We start from the raw sequence: 24,927 nt of genomic DNA on the forward strand, positions 1-24,927 counted from the left end.
ACGCTGAGACACCAATCCCAACTCCCAATGACTCATCATGTGTGGATGATCTCAATTCAGCAAGTAAATACACACACTCAATAAGATGTTTCCTAGAGTGACTTATGTATATAGTAACACAGTGATGATAGGCTTAAGAGACAGGTTGGGTAGAGATGGTAGATGACAGACACTTGAAAGGAAATGTTCTTGAAAGTAAGATAGTAGCAGATGGGATGCAGATAGGTTTAGCAATCATGTATGGTAGCAGATGACAGAGTAGCAGGTGGACATACAGGAGAGATCAACCCAGTGCAAGAACAGGTGGTAGTAGGCTCAAGAGCTAGCAATCTTAGATAATGCAGATGTAGTAATAGTCCTTAGTATGCAGAGCTAGATAGTGTAAGCTTTAGTATGAAGGTTATAGAGGTTTCCCCTGTGGGGTACTTATCACTAATAGCAATGTAGCAGAGGAGAGGTTCGGCAAGAGCGGATGATCCGGTAGCGGGATACAGGGATCAGCGCAGCGTGGTTCCGACAGCGAGGTATGCTTGCAAGCATGAGAGCTTCAAGACAGGTTAGCATCAAGGCACAAAGCAGTTTGAACGAACACAAGTGAGTGAGAGCCGGTGATCTAAATAGCCATCCAGTCCGGCGCTCAGTGATGACAGCATCAGTCTTAAAGGTGTATGCGCACCTTACCAAAAGAGAATGGTGGGCCGCATACACTTATGAAAGAGTAATTAGGGTACCCAAAGGTACCAGAACATTACAGTACCCCCCCCTTAAGGCCGGCTCCTGAAGGCCTCTGGAGCTGGTTTGTCTGGGTACTTCGCATGAAAATTGCGGATTAATCTAGAGGCATGTATGTCAGAGGTGTTTAGCCAGGTGTCGTCTTGGGGCCCATAGTTCTTCCATCGAACCAAGTACTGAAGTCTTCCTCTGTGGATACGAGAATCCAGAATCTCTTTTATCTCATATTCTTCTCCACCTTCAACTTGTACAGGAGGAGGAGGTGGGATAGTAGGCCTTATTCCTTGGTCAGGAACATGGGGCTTCAGTAGCGACACATGGAAAATGGGATGTATTTTGAGGTCTATTGGCAATGTAAGCTGTACTGCAGCTTTTCCAATAAGTTTCTTGATTGGGAAAGGTCCCAAGAACAGAGGTCCAAGCTTTTTGCTAGGGATTTTCAGTCTTAAATTTTTTGTTGAGAGCCAAACGAGGTCCCCGATAGCGTACTGAGGAGAAGGTCTTCTGCGAAGATCATAGTACTTCTTTTGTTGACTATGAGCGTGTGCAATGGTAGTATTAAGCAAACCCAGAGAGTCCTTTATTTGGGTAAGATAGTCTGAAGCTACTGGGTTATTTGAAGGAAGGATGCGTGGTGGAAGAATAGAGGGATGAAACCCATAGTTCAAGTAGAACGGACTCTGCTTGGTCGTACTGTGGGTTGCGTTGTTGTAGGCAAATTCTGCCAGAGGGAGAAGATCCACCCAATTATCCTGTTGGTAAGAAGTGTAACAACGTAAATATTGCTCGATGCATTGGTTGACTCTTTCAGTCTGTCCGTTGGTCTGCGGATGGTAAGGAGAAGTGAGCTTCCGCTCGATCCGTAGTATGTGACATAGTTCTTGCCAGAACTTGGAAATAAATTGTGATCCACGGTCAGACAGAAGAGTTTTTGGGATACCATGTAACTTAAAGACATGTTTCATCAGGAGTTCTAGGTAGTCTGCGAATAGCAATGAAATGTGCCATTTTTGTCAGATGGTCCACTGACACTAAGATGGTATTAAATCCTTTGGAAGGAGGCAATTCCACTATAAAGTCCAAGGACACAACTTCCCATGGAGTTTGAGGTATTGGTAGACTGCATAGTAGACCGGATGGTCTCGTAGTGTCAATTTTGGACCTGGCACAGACATTGCATGAAGAGACGAATTTTTGTATAGATGTTTTCATGTCAGGCCACCAGAATTGCCTGGTAATCAGGTTAAGAGTCTTTGTCATACCCATATGTCCTGCCATAGGCACATCATGCGATAATTCCAAGATCTTGGTGCGTATGGTAGGTGGTATGTAAAGTTTGTCGTTGTAGTAGAGGAAGCCTTCTGCATCAGTATTTAGTTGTGGTGGGGGTGAATCCAAACTTATACCATGCAAAACCTCTTCCTTCAAGGAACGGACAACTCTAATAATGCGTTTGTGAGGTATTATAGGAACGGAAGGGATTTCGAAGTAGTTTTCTTCAGTTAGTCGTGATAGTGCATCCGCCTTTTTGTTCTTATCTGCAGGTGTGTAGGTCACTAGGAAGTTAAACCTTAGAAAGAATAGTGACCATCGTACCTGTCGGTGCGAGAGAGTTTTGTTAGTCTGAAGATATTGGAGATTTTTATGGTCCGTGTATATAAGTATTGGTAATTGGGTGCCTTCGAGTAGATGTCGCCAATTCTCCAGAGCCAATTTTATAGCAAGCAGTTCCTTTTCACCCATGGGGTAATTTATCTCTGGACTGCTTAGGGATTTAGAAAAAAAGGCGACTGGATGAAGTGGTGAAGTGTGAGTTGGTCGTTGGGAGAGTATTGCTCCTACTGCCATGTTTGACGCATCTACTTCCAGAATGTATTGGAGGGATGGGTCTGGATGGCGTAGTATGGGAGCAGAAGTAAACCTTGTCTTTAACAGGTGAAAAGCTTTATTTGCTTCATCTGACCATTTAAATGTTTTTTTAATGCTAGTGAGCTGTGTGAGGGGTCTCACAATGGCAGAGAAGTTTCTAATGAACTTCCTGTAGAAATTCGAAAATCCAAGGAATCGCTGTAGCGCCTTGCGTGTGGTTGGTGTAGGCCAATCCTGAATGCAGGATATCTTACTCATGTCCATCTCGATTCCTGTTTTGGATATGATGTAGCCTAGAAACAGTACCTCTTCTTTATGAAACAAGCATTTTTTCAGTTTCACATAAAGGTTGTGTGCAAGCAATCTCGATAATACTAGTCTTACATGTCTTATGTGTTCAGACAGGGATCATGAATATATAAGTATATCGTCCAGATATACCACAACACAGACATCTAGTAAGTCTCTGAAAATATCGTTTATAAATCGTTGAAAAACTGCAGGGGCGTTGCATAGCCCGAATGGCATTACAAGATATTCGAACAATCCGTATCTGGTTCTGAATGCAGTCTTCCACTCGTGTCCATCACAGATTCGAATGAGATTGTATGCTCCTTTCAGGTCCAATTTTGAAAAATAGGTAGCTCCACGCACCTGCTCAATGAGCTCAGGGATAAGCGGTAGAGGATAGCGATCTTTTATTGTAATAGCATTCAATTGCCTATAGTCGATGATAGGCCTGAGACTTGAGTCCTTATTGCGGACAAAAAAGAGTCCTGCTGCTGTGGAAGAAGTGGAAGGTCTAATAAAACCTTTTTCTAAATTCTCATCCAAATAGTCTTTGAGATGGGAAAGTTCATCCTGTGAAAGAGGATAAACATGACCGAACGGCAATTTGCTTTTTGGGAGTAGATCAATGCTACAATCATAGTCTCGATGGGGAGGTAGTGCTTGAGCATTTTTCTCAAGAAAAACCTCAGAGAGATCCTGATAACATAGTGGTGCAATCTCATCTGTCACCACAGACAGGATCTTCCCGAAAGACGGGAGGTTACACGTACCCTCGCAATAGCAAGAGAGGAAGGTCAGGGTCCGTTCCTTCCAATCTATGGTTGGTTGATGTGTGTGCAACCAGGGAAGTCCCAAAACAATGGGAAAGTGGGGTGAAGGTATTAGATCGAAGGTAGTGGTCTCCATATGAGACCCGTTAGTAGTGACTAGGAGTGCCTGTGTCTGATCAGTGATCGGACCAGAGGATAAAGGAACACCGTTAATAAGACTCACTGAGACAGGTTTAAGTTTAGAAATAATAGGAACTTTATTTAAAGCAGCAAAACGTATGTCAATATAATTTCCACAAGATCCTGTGTCAATCATGGCCTTAGTAGTAATCCTGTTCTGGTCCCACTGTAATGTTAAGCAAACAGAAAGGTAAGGGTTAGTGATTGAAGTTGTCAATCCCCCTAGGAGGACATGTGAACACTCACCCTTCTTTTTGTAGACTAGGGGACAGACGTTTATCTTGTGATCCGGGGATGCACAGTACAAGCAGAGATTACCAGATCGTCTTCTGGCTCTTTCCATAGTTGATAGAGGTGGGCGTATGGTTCCTACCTCCATAGGAACGGGGTCAACGGCCGAAATCCGAGAAGAACTGGATAATGGCATTCCCATTTTCTCAGCCTTTCTTTCTCGTAGTCTTCTATCTATGGTGATACTGAGTTGTATCAATGCATCCAGGGTTTTTGGCAGATCCGCTCGGGCGAGCTCGTCTTTAACGGCCTCTGATAGGCCAAGCCTAAATTGGGTTTTCAGAGATGCATCATTCCATTCTGAATCAAGGGTCCATCTCTTGAATTCTGCGACAAAGTCTTCTACAGGTCTCCCACCTTGTTTCAAGGATCTTAATTGAAGATCGGCAGTACTCTGCCTATTGGGATCATCATATAGGCTAGTGAGTTCTGCTAGGAACAAGGCATAGGAGTTGAGAAGCTGGTCGCTTTTCTCAAAAAGAGAGTCTGCCCAGGCCCGAGGATCGCCTGTTAGGTAAGAAATAATAGTACAAACCTTAATGTGATCAGTAAGGTAGGTACGGGGTTTTAGCAAGAAAAGTAACTCACATGCGTTTTTAAATTCGCGAAATTTTTTGCGATCGCCTGTAAATACCAAAGGAGGATTTATTTTGGGTTCAGGGGACTGAGCAGTGGTAAGTTGTGTCAGTCTAATTACCTGCTGCGACAGAGCCTGATTGTCTTCTTTTAATTCAGCAAGTGCGTGTATTAACGCAGTTACTTGCTGTTTTAATTGTGTCATCTGAGTGGTTATTTCTGCTGAATCCATTTGTGGTTCGTTCAATCTGTAACGCTCCTGCGTTTTATGTATGATGTGGATTTTCAGCTGCAGAAATATTCCACTTCAGTAGTCATGTAGAGAAACGCTGAGACACCAATCCCAACTCCCAATGACTCATCATGTGTGGATGATCTCAATTCAGCAAGTAAATACACACACTCAATAAGTTGTTTCCTAGAGTGACTTATGTATATAGTAACACAGTGATGATAGGCTGAAGAGACAGGTTGGGTAGAGATGGTAGATGACAGACACTTGAAAGGAAATGTTCTTGAAAGTAAGATAGTAGCAGATGGGATGCAGATAGGTTTAGCAATCATGTATGGTAGCAGATGACAGAGTAGCAGGTGGACATACAGGAGAGATCAACCCAGTGCAAGAACAGGTGGTAGTAGGCTCAAGAGCTAGCAATCTTAGATAATGCAGATGTAGTAATAGTAATAGTATGAAGGTTATAGAGGTTTCCCCTGTGGGGTACTTATCACTAATAGCAATGTAGCAGAGGAGAGGTTCGGCAAGAGCGGATGATCCGGTAGCGGGATACAGGGATCAGCGCAGCGTGGTTCCGACAGCGAGGTATGCTTGCAAGCATGAGAGCTTCAAGACAGGTTAGCATCAAGGCACAAAGCAGTTTGAACGAACACATGTGAGTGAGAGCCGGTGATCTAAATAGCCATCCAGTCCGGCACTCAGTGATGACAGCATCAGTCTTAAAGGTGTATGCGCACCTTACCAAAAGAGAATGGTGGGGCGCATACACTTATGAAAGAGTAATTAGGGTACCCAAAGGTACCAGAACATTACAGTTTGGAGATCTCTATACAGACGTAACTTCAGTTTAGCAAAGAACCAAGAAGTACAGAACATCTGTGTATCACTTTCAAACTGAGAAAGTGGCAAGTCTGAGCCTTGAAATTTGTGTTTTTGGTGAAATAAAACACCTTTATGTTCATCCATTATTATGACTCTAAGCCATCTTTATGCATACCATATTTTTACCCCAATGGTCACCCACCATTAACAGGTTTTTATACCTTTCCTCCTATTCTTCCTATGTAGCACTGTTCCCATAGGGCTTGCTGTGTGATGACTTCTTGGGCCTCCCTCTGTTTTCCCTGCAGACAGTCTCTAGGGGATTTTTCAGACATCCATCCTTACTCCCATTTGCTCGTTACTCAAACATTTTAGGGTATTTGGTTTTGTATTTATTGTGGAACTTGGATAGGAGAAAGGAATAGTGGGATACTCCAACTGAACTATTCACAGTAGACAAGGACGACTCTCACTTGGTATAACCAGGCTATTTGTGGAAGTAGACACACTGCTTTAACCATACTGCCACTTCTGTGGAAGAATTAAGTCTTCTTGCTTTCTCTATACCAGCAGACTTGAGGAAACTACTTTATTTTCAGGACACTCTCTAGCATCCCCTTGACTGACACCTGTCCACTGACTCTTCCACTAAAGGTGATGGCCCTCACATGACAGGCCCCATGACACAGATCTGTACTCACTGTAGGCAGAATAAGATCCTTTCCGGTGTCTCCCTTTTAGTCAGCTCTGCAGGACCTCTGGGTTCAGCTCCTATCTGACTTTCAGGCCCTCAGGTCGACTACCCAAGGCCACATGGAAGCTTCTACAGAGGAGGGGCAGCTGCCCCCTTCTCTCGGGGACCCCGCTCTTTAGCCGAAGACCCGAGCTCATGTGCCCTTGGCATTTATACAGTCACCCAGCATTCACCAAGGCACTTTCCTCTGTCAATCACCAGGGCTTTACCAATGCCTGTGCCCTCCTTTGCCAGGTTTCCTCCCACTGTCTAATTTGCCTCCATATTGGACCAGTTGGAAACATTTAAACAAGCTGAGCTACACCTGAGCATCATGAGCAGACCCTACCAATGGATCCTGCTCTCTAGTAGGCAGAGAGCAATCTAAGTTTTCCTGGCAATCTCTCTGGTAGGCAGAAAGACCCAAAAACTATACTTTCTTCTAGCACCTACCTAGGAGGGTGCTACACCTATATATTATACCTCCATATCATTTAAGTCTGAGAACTGAGGGGCAACTCTGTGTTACCATATAGAGAAACCCAAGTTAAGAGCTAAACACATTTATGAGGCATAATATGCCTTATGATTGCAAGTGTCCTAATGGTTTCCTGTTTATCTTAGTTATCTTCCAATCTGGACAATAATTAGGAAAGGCCAATTTTAGGTATGTTGGGAAAGACTGACAATTCTGTAGAGCATTGCTATTTCTGAAGCCCTTAGCATTCTTACAGCAATAGTTGTACTGTTAAAGGGAATCCTGAAGAGTTTGTGACTTGTATCAACATATCCTGCAGGCTTTTTTAAACTCTTAATTTATTTCTGCTGCTTATTACAGAGTAATCAAGCAAGGTAGTCAGTGGTGCATAGCAAGGACTGAAGCACACAAATATGCATCGTAGAATCTACTACTTGAAGACTTAAACCTATGTCAGCGAGCGATATATATACATATATGGCTTGTATAAGAGTGTAAATTTGCTGTCCCTTTAAAATAACTCAACACACAGCCATTAATGTCTAAACCGCTGGCAACAAAAGTGAGTACACCCCGAAAATATGTCCAAATTGGGCCCAAAGTGTCAATATTTTGTGTGGCCACCATTATTTTCAGCATTGCCTTAACCCCCTTGGGCATGGAGTTCACCAGAGCTTCGCAGGTTTCCACTGGAGTCCTCTCTTGCTCCTCCATGATGACATCATTGAGCTGGAGGATGTTAGAGGCCTTGAGCTTCTCCACCTTCCATTTGAGGATGCCCCACAGATGCTCAATAGGGTTTTTCGGTCTGGAGACATGCTTGTCCAGTCCATCACCTTTACCCTCAGCTTCTTTAGCAAGGGAATGGTCATCTTGGAGGTATGTTTGGGGTCGTTATCATGTTGGAATACTGCCCTGCGGCCCAGTCCCTAAAGGGAGGGGATCATGCTTTGCTTCAGTATGTCACAGTACATCTTGGCATTCATGGTTCCCTCAATGAACTGGAGCTCCCCAGTGCCGACAGCACTCATGCAGCCCTAGATCATGACACTCCCACCACCATGCTTGACTGTAGGCAAGACACACTTGTCTTTGTACTCCTCACCTGTTTGTCGCCACACACGCTTGACACCATCTGAACCAAATAAGTTTATCTTGGTCTCATCAGACTACAGGACAGGATACCAGTATTCCATATCTTTAGTCTTCTTGTCTTCAGCAAACTTTTTGCAAGCTTTCTTGCGCATCACCTTTAGAAGAGGCTTCCTTCTGGGAAACAGCCATGCAGCCTATTTTTATACAGTGTGCGGCGTATGGTCTGAGCACTGAGAGGCTGACCCCCCACCCCTTCAACCTCTGCAGCAATGCTTGCAGCACTCATACGTCTATTTCCCAAAGACAACCTCTGGATATGAAGCTGAGCATGTTCACTCAACTTCTTTGGTCAACCATGGCGAAGCCTGTTCTGAGGGAAACCTGTCCCATTAAACCATTGTATGGTCTTAGTATGGGTCAGGGGGTGTTGGTATGGGGCGCTACCACCTTGTACATCAAATCAATGGTGTATGTGATCCCACAAAAAAAATAAAAATAAAAGTGCACTGTGCTTATGTGACAGCAATATGAGTGCTGAAACCGTATTAAAATATGTAAGGTGTTTCGTGCTTTATAATATACACAAAAGTGCAAACTGTGCTGAAATTATAATAATACACGGTACTATTGAATAAGTGAATTGTACCGTCTGTGTGCAAATTTAACAGATATATATTGTAAATGCGACCATCAACTGGTGGTCAGAAGGAAAAAAGTGCCATAGTGCAAATTGAGTGAATGAATAAAACTTTTATTGTGACAGCCCCTTGCAAGCGGGGGTTAACATCCGTGCTTAGTAAACCAGTGGAAGTGCAATGGAGTGGTGGGTGAGTTGCACTATTAGAGCGAGTGCTGGAGATAAAGAGTGCTTAATACCGGAGGTAAAAGCACTTACCAAGTACTCTCCCTTTACTCCACGCTCAGCCTGGTTGGTAACTTGTCCCTTTGGTTTGATGCCTGCAGTGTTTTCCTTTCGGGTATGCGCCGGAGGGGTTATGCTCGCATCTAGGGATCAGTGTACAAAACCAAAACAGGCTTCCATGGCGTAGTATAGTTTTACATTGAGGAAAAAATGTCGCGACTCACTGTGTAAGAAGTTCACCGTCAGCTCTACGATGTGTTCCTGGCGTTCGGTCCGCGCGGCGCTTCCGCGTTCCACCGGCCAGAACCACCTCACCGGAAGTGACGTATGACGCTGGTTGCCGCTCTATGCGTTTCGTCAGTGCGACGTCATCTGGGGCGGACCGAACGCCAGGAACACATCGTAGAGCTGACGGTGAACTTCTTACACAGTGAGTCGCTACATTTTTTCCTGACCCATACTACACCTTTACCCTTGTGGTAAGTTGGAGGCAGCATAACCATCAGGTCCCCCCGGTAACTGTACCATACAAACAGTCAAACAAGTTCAGTATTTGAGGGATTATCCATAGCGCGGGTGCACCCCAATTTCTATTTTTATCATTGTATGGTCTTGGCCACCGTGCTGCAGTTCAGTTCCAGGGTCTTGGCATTCCTCTTATAGTCTAGGCCTTCCTTATGTAGAGCAACAATTCTTTTTTTTCAGATCCTCAGAGAGTTCTTTGCTATGAGGTGCCATGTTGAACTTCCAGTGACCAGTATGAGAGAGTGAGAGTGATAACACCAAATTTAACACACCTGCTCCTCATTCACACCTGAGACCTTGTAACACTAACGAATCACATAACACCGGGGAGGAAAAATGGCTAATTGGGCTCAATTAGGACATTTTCACTTAGGGATGTACTCACTTTTGTTGCCAGTGGTTTAGAAATTAATTACTTGGTGTTGAGTTATTTTAAAGGGACAGCAAATTTACACTGTTATAAAAGCTGTACACTCACTACTTTACATTGTAGCAAAGTGTAATTTCTTCAGTGTTGTCACATGAAAAGATATAATAAAATATTTACAAAAATGTGAGGGGTGTCCCCACTTTTGTGAGATAATATATATATAAATATATATATATATATATATATATATATATATATATATATATATATATATATATATATATAGTGTTATTCAGTTTGTACACGTCAAAATGCAGATGAGTCTTCTAAATCATAAAGTCCCCACAAATTGCCTCGTCACGTATATGTACCAACTAAAATAAAGACATTTCAAGCAGTTTAGGGAGTAATTTTTTTTTTTTTTTCCATATAAAGGAGTATAAAAAAGGTGGAGGAATATATAGAAAGGGTAAAAAGATTTATGGGGAAAGGGGCAAACAGATCCATTCTCTTCTTTTCCGAGTAAAGATTCCATGTCCAAAATTTTAGCAACTCAGTACAGGTATACACTACATTTCTCTTTGTTCAACTTTCAAAATGTCATTGTGACATTTATGTTCTAAAGCAATTACTCGCATTTGTTCAGATATGGAAAAACATCTATTCCTTACTCCCACCTATGAACTTTAGCCTTTTTGCTGATAGAATCTCTATGTCAAATCAATACCCTTATAAGTATACATTCTTAACCTACATGTCACAATATACAGCAATGCTATAATTATTCAGAAAATATTTAATTGTTACAAAAATCAATCTTTGCATTCCAGTCAACTAACTGTTCCTAGGCTGGATAGGAAGGAAATGATGTCAGCAGTCTACTGCAGGTGTGAAGTAGCATTTTCCCGGTTTCCCCTTCTCCAGTCATAACTGTATTAATAAATACACTATATTGCCAAAAGTATTGGGACACCTGCCTTTACACGCACATGAACTTTAATGGCATCCCAGTCTTAGTCCGTAGGGTTCAATATTGAGTTGGCCCATCCTCTGCAGCTATAACAGCTTCAACTCTTCTGGGAAGGTTGTCTACAAGGTTTAGCAGTGTGTCTATGGGAATCTTTGACCATTCTTCCAGAAGCGCATTTCTGAGGACAGGCACTGATGTTGGACAAGAAGGCTTGGTTCGCTGTCTCCGCTCTTATTCATCCCAAACTTGTTCTTTCAATCACAGTAAGTCTGCCAATGGGGAGAGAAAGGGCCGGGCCGCAGCTCTATGTCTGAATGTAAACGGAGATGCGGCTCGGTTCGGGTGCCCCATAGCAAGCTGCTTGTTGTGGGGGCACTCAACAGGAGGGAGGGGCCAGGAGCACTGAAGAGGGGCCCGAGAAGAGGAAGATTGGGGCTTCCCTGTGCAAAATCACTGCACACAGCAGGTAAGTATAACATATTTATTTTTAACGAAAAAAAAAAAAGAGACTTTAGTATCACTTCAAAGAAATACTATGATTTCGAACTCTGTACTAAAAAATGTAAACAATGCTGTAGAGCTTAGATTTTTTTTTTTAACAATTAACCTACATAGTGCACAAAAGAAATACCTTTAAAGAGTAACTCTATTTTTGTTAAGAAAAAAATATTCCCTTCTGGGTGATCTATGTACATTGCAGGGATTTTAACAAAGGTTGTTGCAGTTTTCTACTTTTTGTAAGTCTGAAGAAATAGCTGTTTGTTTCTCTGTGCACAGTGAATGTGAATGGAAATAACTTTATTATTACACTAGGTACACACCTATGATTTTGCATGGGCACAGCAGCCTATTCATTTGAATGTAAATATAAGTGATAGTAACAGTGCTTGCCCTCACAGTCATATAAAGATAAACTGACAAAAACGATCATATAAAAATTATTAAATAAAGTGTTCATGTGCAAAAAAATCCATTGACATCAATAAAGTGCTCAAGTGTTACAGAAAAATCACATAACGTTACTGATCAAACTGCTTAAGGTGCTCCAAAGGATGCAAAAAATGTGCTAAGGTGCTTCAAGTAAAAAAGGGCTGAGATGCTTTAAGACAGATCATACGGTCAGGGTGCCTCACTCCCCTCCTGTATCCCCACTCACCAGAAATAATGGGCCTACGGCTGTTTCAGTCTGGGGGTCAATAAGGCTTATAGCTGGTGAGATGGATGCCAATTCATTTGCTGGATACCGGCACACCACCGCTGCACACCCGCTCATTACAGGATCTTTAGGGACAATCATTAGATGTGATGGCTGCATATGATGCTTATGTACTATGCGATTTCCCGCACCTGAAAACACACTTCTATCCCTCATATCCAAAACTAAACAACGTATACATACACTTTACCAGGTCTACTTATGAATGTATTCACACAAGATTCCCATCTTTTCATCTTTTACCCAAGATTCAAAAATGTTTTTCTGATTGGATTTAACCACTTACCACAAAGTGACGTAGGGGTACGTCGGCAAACTTTGCAGTGTTATACCGGGGTGATGCCTCTAACTAGAGGCACCATCCCGGTACCGTGGTTTCGAGCCGGCGGTCGGCTTTCCGTTGGTAACGACCGATGCAGCTCGGGAGCCGCTCGATTGTTACCCAGGTGAGCGGGAGGGGACGTTTCCCGCCACCTTCCGTGGCTTTGCCGGCTGGATGAAGTCCCGATCAAAGCCAGAAGTGGCTTCGATTGGGTCTCCGATGACGTAACCCGGAGGCGGCGTCCATGACGTCACGTCCGGGTTACTCTGCTGCAAAAGGCAGCAGATTTAAAAAACGATTGTATTCAAAAATGCAGTTTTCGGCGTTTTGAATACATGGAAGTGTAGTGGAGGGGTCTAGGGTCTTTTAGACTCTCGATCCCTCCATAAAGAGTACCTGTCACTGCATATTGGTGTCACAAGGGATGTTTACATTGCTTGTGACAGCAATAAAGGTGATCAGATTTTTTTTTTTTTTTTAGAAACCTGTGATAAAGTTAAAAAAATAAATAGGAAAAAAAAATAAAAATTTTAGCCACCCCGTCACCGTTAGCTCGCGCACAAAAGAAAACGTATACGGAAGTCGAGCCGCGAATGAAATCGCTGTTCAAACCACACATGTGAGGTATCGCAGCGATCGCCAGAGAGTGAGCAATAGTTTAAAAAAAAGAGCTACACTCTAACTCTAAACTCGTAACCATTAAAAAATGTTAAAACGTTGCCTATTGAGATTTCTATTGACCGTAGTTTGTCGCCATTCCACGGGTGTGTGCAATTTTAAACCGTAACATGTTGGGTATCTATTTACTCGGCATGACATAATCTTTCACAATAGACAAGAAAAATTGGCTAACTTTACTGTTTAGTTTTTTTTAAATGCAGTGAAATGTGATTTTTTGAAATTTTTCCCAAAAATGGCGTTTTAAAGACCGCTGCGCAAATACCGCATGACAAAAAATATTGCAATGACCGCCATTTTATTCTCTAGAGTCTTTGCTAAAAAAATATACATAATGTTTGGGGGTTCTAAGTAGTTTTCTAGGAAAAAAATACTGATTTTAACTTGTAATCAAAAAGTGTCCGAAATAGGCCTGGGGCTTAAATGGTTAACAGGAAACACTTGTGAAAGCTATGTAAATACATTTATGTACAGTATAGACCTAAGTGTTCATCAAATGCTTTAAATATTTTTTTATTCCCAGCTGTCTTTTATGTACCATTCCCAAAGGTGCAGCAGGAAAATTTTTGCTTTCCTTTATATACAGTATGTAGTCTAAAAATGTCTCATCTGCTACTGAGAAATGTGGCACAAAAAGAGTTTTGGGTGTGAATAAAATTCATGCTTTCAATATCCGTAATATCTGTAATGTTTTAAAGGGCTTCCATTATGGGACCCTTCTATGTAATGATTTATTTACTTGCACTTGTGAAAAGCTCTTAAACTACTTAACCATTTGCAGGGATAGGTTTGTTCTTGGTGCCGGTGTTCCGTGAGAATTACCTACCCGTGAGAAAAACCTACCCTCGTCACTTCCGGTGTACGAAAGTGTCTGTAACGCGGCGGGATTACATTCAAACAGCTCGCCAGAAATATGAGTAATCTCCACTGCTATCCCTGACACTTCCCTGGTCTCGGCTACTAAATATAAAACCGGCGGCGGCTGTATGACAACATAAATCACGGAGCCGAGAGCCGCTTTTATATTTACTAGACAAGATCAGGGCAGTGACAGGGCACGGAGCGGGGCTTACTCATATTGCAGCACAGCTTTTTTAATGTACCCGCCGCGATGGTAAGTTTTTTGCACGGAACAGTCATCATTTCATTCTAGTGCGCATGCGCACTAGGGGCTGTGAGCATGCGCACTGCCTGGGTAGGTTTTTCTCACGGGGTAGGTAATTCTCACGGAGCACCGGGAGTCTGGTGGTGGTCATTTCCGGTGTGAAGCTCTTGGTGCCTAGAATAAGTATAAAGCCTGCTCTAAGGCTAAGTAACTAAAAAATCCCATATACTTAAGTACCCTTAACACTTGACCCTCCTTTCTCTAAATAATGAACATCTAAGTAGCTGTTGAAAGTGGCTAATTCTACCCATACTGAATTATTAAGCCTTAATATATCTCATAGCCTTTTCTAACACCTATCCTAAAGTAAAAAGAATGGAAAAAAGGATATCGGACTGTACAGGCCAGAAAAAGGAGCATACTTCCAATTAGAAAAAATGTTTATGTTTATTAAGTATCAAACATTAGAAATCAAACAAAGGTCCAAATGCATCCATTTGTACACTGCTCAAAAAAAAAATGAAAGGAACACTTTGAAAACACATCAGATGTCAATGGGGAAAACTCTCATGCTGGATATCTATACTGATATGGACTGGGAAATGTGTTAGGAAGGAAAGGATGCCACATCCTTTGATGGAAATTAAAATTATTACCCTACAGAGGGCTTAATTTAAAGACATCCCAAAAATCAAAGTAAAAAAATGATGCAGCAGGCTAGTTCATTGAAAGTTCATTGCAGCAACTCAAAATGGTACTCGTGCTTGTATGGCCCCCACGTGCTTGTATGCATGCCTGACAACGTTGGAGCATGCTCCTAATGAGACAAAATCAAAGTAAAAAAATGATGCAGCAGGCTAGTTCATTTTGCTCAAAGTTCATTGCAGAAACTCAAAATGGTACTTATGTGTTTGTATGGCCCCCACGTGCTTGTATGCATGCCTGACAACATCGGAGCATGCTCCTAATGAGACAATGGATGGTGTCCTGGGGTATTTCCTCCCAGATCTGGACCAGGGCATCACTGAGCTGCTGAACAGACTGAGGTGCAACCTGGCGGCGTCGGATGGACCAAAACATAATGTCCCAGAGGGGTTCTATTGGATTTAGGTCAGGCGAGTGTGGGGGCCATGCAATGGTATCAATTCCTTCATCCTCCAGGAACTGGCTGCATACTTTTGCCAAATGATGCCAGGAATTGTTATGCACCAGGAGGAACCCAGGGCCCACTGCACCAGCATAGGGTCTGACAATGGGTCCAAGAATTTCATTCCGATACCTAATGGTAGTCAAGGTGCCATTGTCTAGCCTGTAGAGGTCTGTGCGTCCCTCCATGGATATGCCTCCCCAGACCATCCCTGACCCATCACCAAACTGGTCACGTTCTCCACGGCTTCTTCAGACCCTTTCACATCTGTCACATGTGCTCAGGGTAAACCTGCTCTCATCTGTGAAAAGCACAGGGCACCAGTGGCAGACCTGCCAATTCTGGTGTTTAATGGCAAATGCCAATCAAGCTCCACGGTGCTGGGCAGTGAGCACAGGGCCCACTAGAGGACGTCAGGCACTCAGGCCACCCTGATGAAGTCGGTTTCTGATTGTTTGGTCAGAGACATTCACACCAGTGGCCTGCTGGAGGTCATTTTGTAGGGCTCTGGCAGTGCTTATCCTGTTCCTCCTTGCACAAAGTCGCAGATACCTGCTGATGGGTTAGGGACCTTCTACGGCCCTGTCCAGCTCTCCTAGAGTAACTGCCTGTCTCCTGGAATCTCCTTCATGCTCTTGAGACTATGCTGGGAGACACAGCAAATCTTCTGGCAATGGCACGTATTAATGTGCCATCCTGGAGTATTTGGACTGCCTGTGCAATCTCTATAGGGTCCAGGTTTTGCCTCATGTTACCAGTAGTGACACTGACTAGCCAAATGCAAAACAAGTGAAAAACAGCCAGGGAAGATGAGTAGGGAAAATACTTCACTGTTTTGAAGGTTGTCTCATTATTGCCCATCTAGTGCACCTGTTATTAGTTTCATTATACCAAAGCAGCTAAAACTGATTAACAACCCCCTCTGCTACTTAACTAACCAGATTAATATCCCAGGAGATGAATTGACTTAATGTTATACTCTGAATACAAAGTGTTTCCTTAATTTTTTTTAGCAGTTTATTTAAATCACATAAAGCAGCTTCCTGCATGTGATAGTGTAACCAGAGGATGAGCACTATATGTGTTGGGTCCTCACATGCCGACGCGTTTCACCAATTGCTTCACCAGGGCTGCAAAGACTACATAGTACTCATCTATGGAAAAGAACAGCATCATTTACAATCATATTTAGGTACATATAATACACTCTTTATATTCATTTACATTCAGAATAATTATTGTGACCAATGTCAGACACACTGGGACCCACCTCAGATAGCAGCCACACACGCACACAAAACTCCCTGGGTGGGCAACGGAGCAATAAAAAGGAAACTTCAAACGAGGGATAAAGTTTAAAGTTTCTTTTTTTCTGCCCCTTAACACCCACACTCACCATAATCCACACTTAAATGCCTGTCAAGACACAAAAAAATATTTAGGAAATCTCTGGAATGCACGCACATTTACCCATGTTTTTCCTTTTAAACACACTGAAAGTTCAGATAAAACTGTTACTGTGCCAGAAATAGCTCTACACTGGCTATTCCCCCTTTATTATATTGTGAATGCTGCTACCGGATTCATTCACTTTACCAGGCACTCATTGTCTGCCACCCCTCTTTGCCAATCCCTCCACTGGCTTCCACCCATCTAATTAAAAATAGAAAAAAGCGAAAGAGGGTATCATGGGATTTTAACGGTGCTTAATTTCTTTTAGGTATAAAAACAAGCAAGACACATAGTTTTAAAAGGAGAAAAGTTTTACAATTTTATTAAATAACTACATTAAAAACACTTATGACACAAAAAGCACAAACAAGGGTATATTAAAAGAGTTTCATGCCATGACAAGGGGCATGGAGTGTGGATGGTTTCTGAACGCTATGTGGTTTTGACCGGTTTCGCCAAATCAGGCTTCTTCAGAAAATTTAGCGTAAACAGGAGTCCCTCTATCAAGTGAAACATATGCATGTCAATGACACGCATATGTTTCACTTGATAGAGGGACTCCTGTTTACGCAAAATTTTCTGAAGAAGCCTGATTTGGCGAAACCGGTCAAAACCACATAGCGTTCAGAAACCATCCACACTCCATGCCCCTTGTCATGGCATGAAACTCTTTTATTATACCCTTGTTTGTACTTTTTGTGTATTAAGTGTTTTTAATGTAGCATCCTCTGGAACCCCCTGTGCCAACCTGTATCAGTATCTCTTACCCTACCTTAAGGCAATCCCTAAAACTCATCTCTTCAGGCAATCCTATTTCATCTTTACCTAACAACTACATTTTACCTTCTTGAACAACTCATGCCCAAACATTTACTACTTTTTAGATAGGAAATACTTACTTTTCCAGTTGTTCATGCTGCCAGAATGCCACAGTATTCAGAATAAATAATTTACTGAAGCCTGCTAGGAAACCGTCACTTCCAGGAGCGTCAATTTTGTCCTGTTGTCCTGTAGTGACATTGAGATCGGTGGGAGGAACCACAAAGCACTACAAGGGTACAGGTAATCAATTATCCTGAAAGTGTTGGTTTCCCAGCAGAATTCTGCAGAGAATTTCTCTTGGCCAGAAGTAAAGGCAAGTATTCATTTTATTATTTTGAAAGTATTCCTGTTGGGAATTTTTATTTTTAATAACAGGGGCACATTACCTTTCTTTCTTCACATGTATCCCTTAAATCTAAGCCTAGCACCAGCTTAACCCATCCTCTGCATACTCACCTCATCCTGTACCAGAATCACATGTTGCCTAGATCCTTGCATTAGAGCACAATGTAAAAAGAAAAAAATGTTGCACTGTCATTAAAGGTGCTTTAAAATGCTTAATTGAAAATCACACAGGAATAATAAAATTGAGTGCAATCAAAACACCAATAACCATAAACTGCATATAAGTGCTTAAAACCTTTAATGAATGACAGTCCATCATGTATATATACCACAAAGGAGCATCTTATTAGTAATAGATGAATAAATAAATAAAATAAAAAAACAAAGTTCATAATGTTCCTGCTATCATGCAAAGAATATTGTGCAAAACCCAAAAAGATTCCAACTAGATAATGATGTTGCAATGGTGCTCCACACACGCCCTTCCTATTTCATTGGTGCTCCAGGTGATCACCCAATTGTGCTCCTCACCAAGATGTAAAAAATGGCCTCTTACCACGCATTAACACCTTATTAAAGGGTCTGACCTCGCTTCTGTGAGAACACCCCTCGCTGTGGGTACGAAACATAACTCCCAACTCCCATCAGGAAGGCCCATATAGAGATTGGTTCCTCGATAAGGATCTCTGGATCTCATAGCAAATTAATTAGCCCACAAACCATATAGAACAAGGCATGTGTGAAGAGAGGGAAAAATATGCTCATTGCGCAGCATCCATAAAATAATGTACTTTATTAAAATAGGGCATATACTCACATGTCTAGTATATCAACAGGCATTCAGTACATAAGTCATCCAGCTCCCCGGCGGGTGGGCTGATATCACTGCTATGTTTCTCCACCTGACGTATGTTTCGTCGTAAGAGACTTCGTCACTGTGGCAATGGAGCTCACAGATGGTCAGGATAAATAGCTGTATAGAGTACACATTACACACTAGAGGGCGCTGCCACCTCCCCAGTGATTTAACATCAAAAAACAGTGGTCGCCATATTTATGGAGCCCAGAAGCGATCTCCGGCATATGTACTGGAATTCTTTCCACTGCCACAAGCATAAAAAGGTTCCAAAGGCACACATTTAATACATATTAAAAATGCCATAGAATAAATTCAAATAATGTACAAAATATTACAAAATATGAGAGCTATGTTCTGTACCCACAGTGAGGGGTGTTCCCACTTAAGCCAGGTCAGACCCTGTAATGAGATCTTCATGCTTGGTAAGAGGCCATTTTTTACATCTTGGTGTGAAGCACCTGGAGTTAATCACCTGGAGCCCCAATGAAACAGTAAGCGCACGTGTGTAGCAACATTCCGACATCATTATTTACAGTAGTTGGAATATTTTTGGATTTTGCACAATTCTCTTTGTATGATAGCAAGAACCTTATGAACTTTGTTCATGTATTACAAATAAGATGATCCTTTGTGGTATACATGGATTGTCATTCATTGATGTTTTGAAGAACCTATATGTACTTTATGGTTGTTGGTGTTTTTCCTGTGTGATTTTCAATTAAGCATTTTAATGACATCACAACATTTTTTCTTTTTATATGTGTTTTGGTATTGATACGTGCAATACAGTGAGTGCAGCTGTTGATACCATTGATTATTTATGTATCAAGATATTTAACTTAGCACAGATAGCATTCTTTATTATTAGGCCTCTTGCACATTATACTTCTGTTTGAGCATCTACTTTTTCAGACTTTTTTTTGTATTTATTTGCACGTATTTATGTGCATTTTCGCATATATTACACTTATTCTCACGTTCTTGTTCAGCACAATATGTAAATGTTAATTTGTACACATTTGTGCGCATTTGCATGCACTTGTGCATATTTACGTGCAAATGCTTGCATGAGACGTAAATTACTGACCAAAAAAAGCAGATTTTTCTATTTTTTTTTTTTTTCAGAAGAATGCATGGCGCTTGTTTACACGCCTGTGTGCATAGGCACATTACAATTAATGGACTGTATTTTAGCTCAGAAAAAAAAAAGCTGTACTGAGCTTTTTCAAGCTGCAGTGTGCAAGAGGCCTTAGAGCACAATGATTCAGTGAGTCATTTTCAGTGAGAAGTAGGTACAGCAATGTGTATCTTTAACAGGGCATTTTTTTTAAATGAAACACTCTTTAAAACTTTTTATACCTATTATCGCATTTCAGTGCTACTGACCTCCTTCATCTTTTTTCTTCTACTTTCTGTCTGCATGTATGTCTCACTGTCATCTGCACATCATTGTTCTGGACTGACATGCAACAGTGATTACAAAGAACCATGCCTGTGCAATGTGTATTAGCAAAGCTGCTTCTAGTGTCAGTAAGTGGCACATGTAACAGTGTGCCAAAATCATTGGGATGCCTGATATGTGTGTGACAGCACTGGACTGATAGAAGTAAAAGTTGGTCCTGATGGATCTACCACAAAGTGATTTTTCCTTCAAAGAGGCAAATCTGTGGTTGAAATATAATATACGTGGACCCTGTTCTGGTCCCAGGCTGCTACCTCTCTGATAGTAACAAAGAAAGTGCTTGCCAGATGTTAACTTCTTGGATGTGTACTGAGGAGTGCCTGGTACCAAAATTCATCTCACCTAAAGTATTTTTTGAAACATGGTTAAAAGCATTAAATACAGCCAATGCGTATCAAATGAAAAAAGCCTCTACCTTCTTTAGGCCTTGGCCAGTCAATGTCAATAAAATAATGACAAAATACATTGGGGGACCTGTGTCAAGGCTTGATGAAGACTTACATATCCTGGTGGCACTAAAGGCCTTTTCATCCCACAATGCGTTGGCTGTATTTGATGGTCTTACCCTTTAAATGTTTCAAAAATTCCTTCAAGTGAGATGAACTTTTTGTACCAAGTGCTCCTCAGTACACATCCAAAGGAAAAAAACATTTCGGAGACACTTGTCACCCTATAACACACGTGTCAAACACGAGGCCTGTGGGCCAATCTTGCCCTCCAGGCCTTTTTATGTGGTCCTTGCAGCCAGGACATTTTTTCAGCTGAAACACGGTGGAACTCCATTCTGCTGCCTCCGGCTCTCGCCCTCTGCTCCCTACTTACCACTATCACAGGTAAACATGTACACATGTAAACATAGAAGACTTCTGTGTTTACAAGGACAGCCTTCCTCTCTGCGGCTCGCAGCTCTCACATATCCTGACCAGTCCTACATGCACTCGTGGCAGGGACAGAAGATGACCAATGATCTCTCTGAAAGTGAGAGAGAGGCAGAGCCGCCTACATTACCAGGAGGTACTAGAGCTGGGCTAGGTGGACGAGATGCAAGGTAGCTTTTGGGGGTGGGGGCAGAAATGAGGGCTGTAGATAGAGATTTGTGCAGAGGTGGGGGATGGGGAAGAGTGGTGCAGAGGTCAGAACCAAGGAGGAGAGCTGGAAATGAGCTGTAGACAGCCTGTGAAAGGGAGCTGAACCCTGCACCACTAAACCCTGCACTCTGTATATAGCGCACTCCTCAACTCTGCACATTGTACAAAGTGCTCTCCTTAACTCTGCACTCTGTACACAATACACTCCTGAACTCTGCACTCTGTAGGTAGTGCATAGCTTCCAACTGTCCCTAATTTCAAGGGACTGTCCCTGATTTGGAACAAAGTCCCTCTGTCCTTCTTTCCTCCTCATTTGTCCCTCATTTTGGTCTGATCTCTATATTTTTATATAAAATTCACTATTTATCTTCTGTAAAATATGTTTGCAGTGCTAAACCGTTCCTCCAATTTTAAATTGAGTATTTGTACATTTCAAAAGCCAGTATAAAGGAATAGTACTGGTAAAGAAATAAAAGTACTTGTGGGTTTAACTAGTATTTTGTTGTTTAAATCTCTTTTAAGGGAGGGTATCCTATGCCTACATACTTTTGCCAATAGGTATTCCTCATTCCCATCTGAAAATGTTGGGAGGTATGGTAGTGTACTCCTAAACCCTGCACTCTGTATGTAACACACTCCTGAACTCTAAACCGGTCCTTTGAGGGCAACCATAATGCCGATGCGGCCCTCAATGAAATTGAGTTTGACACCCCTGCCATAACACATTATGCATTATAGCACATGCCTGAACAAAGAAATGCAGTGTTGTTTTAAAAAAAGGCGCAGATTTAAAAGAAAAGGGGAGAATGGTTTGCCATATAAAAGAATGTACAGTTGCCTCCATCCCTATGTGTAAACATATGGAAAAACAGAGGAAATGGGACTTTGATTGAGGAACAACTGGACATAAAAATGTTTTTATATTTTATTAAATAAATATACATGATTACATTTTTTAAAAACACTGTAACATATACGTATACAGAGGACAAGCACACAGTAGATACAATAATTACATAATATATCCAAATTAACATACAATATTTCTAGGACCAAACATGGATCACTCAAGAATACAATAAATATATCATAGCATGAATTCACTGTGTGCTCACATTCTTTACATATATAATGATTGTGCTAGATCATCAATTTTTGAGTAGTTTGTCGGCTCTACGCGTTTCATGGACCTCCGTCCATTCATCAGGAGCTTGAATATGTATCTAAAAACTAATGAGAATATGGGTTGTATTACTATACTAAAGTAAATTATAAATGAAAAATAGAGGGTATATTAAATTGGACAACTACCTTAGGCAGTGTCATGGATTCACGAGCCATCCTTTTAGGGGACGCTGCTCCCCCTTTTTCGCCCTTTTTTGGTGTACCTCTTCTATTTCCTCTTATCCACCCTGGACTATATTTTAGTCCAGACATATTTTATGCACTAACTCTCTGGGAATTCTTCACTCTTGGCGGTATAATACTGGCACCTTCTGAGTTTATGGGTCCCAACACATGCAGAGATATGCGTTATTATCAACGGACTTCTTTTAAATAAAAAACTTCTCCTTTTTTTTTTTTTTTTTTTTTTTTGTTATATTGTTCTGAGTTTTATATGCAGAGATATGTTCTACTAGGAATACATTTTTTCAAGAATTTTTAAAACTTTTTTGAGATTAATTCTCTTTATACATTTGTATGATATATTGTATTCATCCATTCATGCATATTTTTTCAGACTGCTCTTGCTCCCATTGTGCCCTCATCATCATACTATTGACTGATACCCATGGAGTATGGTTATCCCTATTCACTGTCTTTGTGGTCCTCTCCTTCTTACTGCCCTCTTGTTGGATGCATTCCACGCCTCAGCCCCGGGTCAGGCACTTCCCGGTTTGACTTTGGTCTCCTTTTTCCCAGACTGGATGGCTCGTGAATCCATGACACTGCCTAAGGTAGTTGTCCAATTTAATATACCCTCTATTTTTCATATATAATTTACTTTAGTATAGTAATACAACCCATATTCTCATTAGTTTTTAGATACATATTCAAGCTCCTGATGAATGGACGGAGGTCCATGAAACGCGTAGAGCCGACAAACTACTCAAAAATTGATGATCTAGCACAATCATTATATATGTAAAGAATGTGAGCACACAGTGAATTCATGCTATGATATATTTATTGTATTCTTGAGTGATCCATGTTTGGTCCTAGAAATATTGTATGTTAATTTGGATATATTATGTAATTATTGTATCTACTGTGTGCTTGTCCTCTGTATACGTATATGTTACAGTGTTTTTAAAAAATCTAATCATGTATATTTATTTAATAAAATATAAAAACATTTTTATGTCCAGTTGTTCCTCAATCAAAGTCCCATTTCCTCTGTTTTTCCATATGTTTACACATAGGGATGGAGGCAACTGTGCATTCTTTTATATGGCAAACCATTCTCCCCTTTTCTTTTCTCTGTAGACAATGGGGTGGAAGACACCCGCCTTGGTATGGTTTGCCATAACCCCCTATACAATCCTGATTATGAGTATATATTTTTTCTAAATAAATCTTTTCTTTTTGACATTCTTCATTATTATGTCTATATACACATGCATTATATGCATGCCATTCCTTTGCTTCCCGAGCATTCCATCATCCAGTTTTGGTTCTGGGGGACCGAGTCGGTCCGGACTCCTTGATCCGGGGCTGCGATGGATGGCCAGCCGCCTCCCCCCCGTGCCTGTCTCTGTGTAAGCATCCGAGCTGGGGGCGTGGCTTCACGCCCTCCATCGGCGTCATGCCTATTAGCCTGGTGCCCGACGCCATCTGGCGTCCTGTTACCAAGGCAACCTCCATCTGCGTGTCAGTGGCGGGCTGCTCCCACTGATATCCGGTCTACAGGACCGGATATGGGAGGTTTTCAGCCGCCTACTTATACTGACGCCAGCATGGCGCTGGCGTGGTATTGCTCCGATAACTTGGGGCGCATGGCCAGGATTGGACCAGGGTTCACCCCTACTGGCAGTTTTTCACTCTTTTGGCAATGTTGGTCTGACGGTTTTCTGCAATCCTCTTACCAATTATTCGGCTACTGGTTTTATGTGAGTTTATTTTACCATAACCTCTCTTCACCTTTTTTTTTTTTTTTTTTGCACTTTTCCACATACGTTTTACTACACTTTTTTGCACTACCTATCTAGGAATGATTTTTTTTTTCCTCTTCATTGTTTCAGCACCCTGCTTCCCACTCTTTAGTAGTGGATGCCTTATCACCATGACCCCTTCCCCTTCTTTTTCTTGCACCGATTCACAATGGTTTGCTTTCTATGTACCTCTTCCCCCCTTTCTCCCTCCTTTTAGGGGACGCTGCTCCCCCTTTTTCGCCCTTTTTTGGTGTACCTCTTCTATTTCCTCTTATCCACCCTGGACTATATTTTAGTCCAGACATATTTTATGCACTAACTCTCTGGGAATTCTTCACTCTTGGCGGTATAATACTGGTACCTTCTGAGTTTATGGGTCCCAACACATGCAGAGATATGCGTTATTATCAACGGACTTCTTTTAAATAAAAAACTTCTTTTTTTTTTTTTTTTTTTTTGTTATATTGTTCTGAGTTTTAT

Source organism: Pelophylax lessonae (assembly GCF_965119305.1).
Source record: "Pelophylax lessonae genome assembly, chromosome: 8".
NCBI lineage: Eukaryota > Metazoa > Chordata > Amphibia > Anura > Ranidae > Pelophylax > Pelophylax lessonae.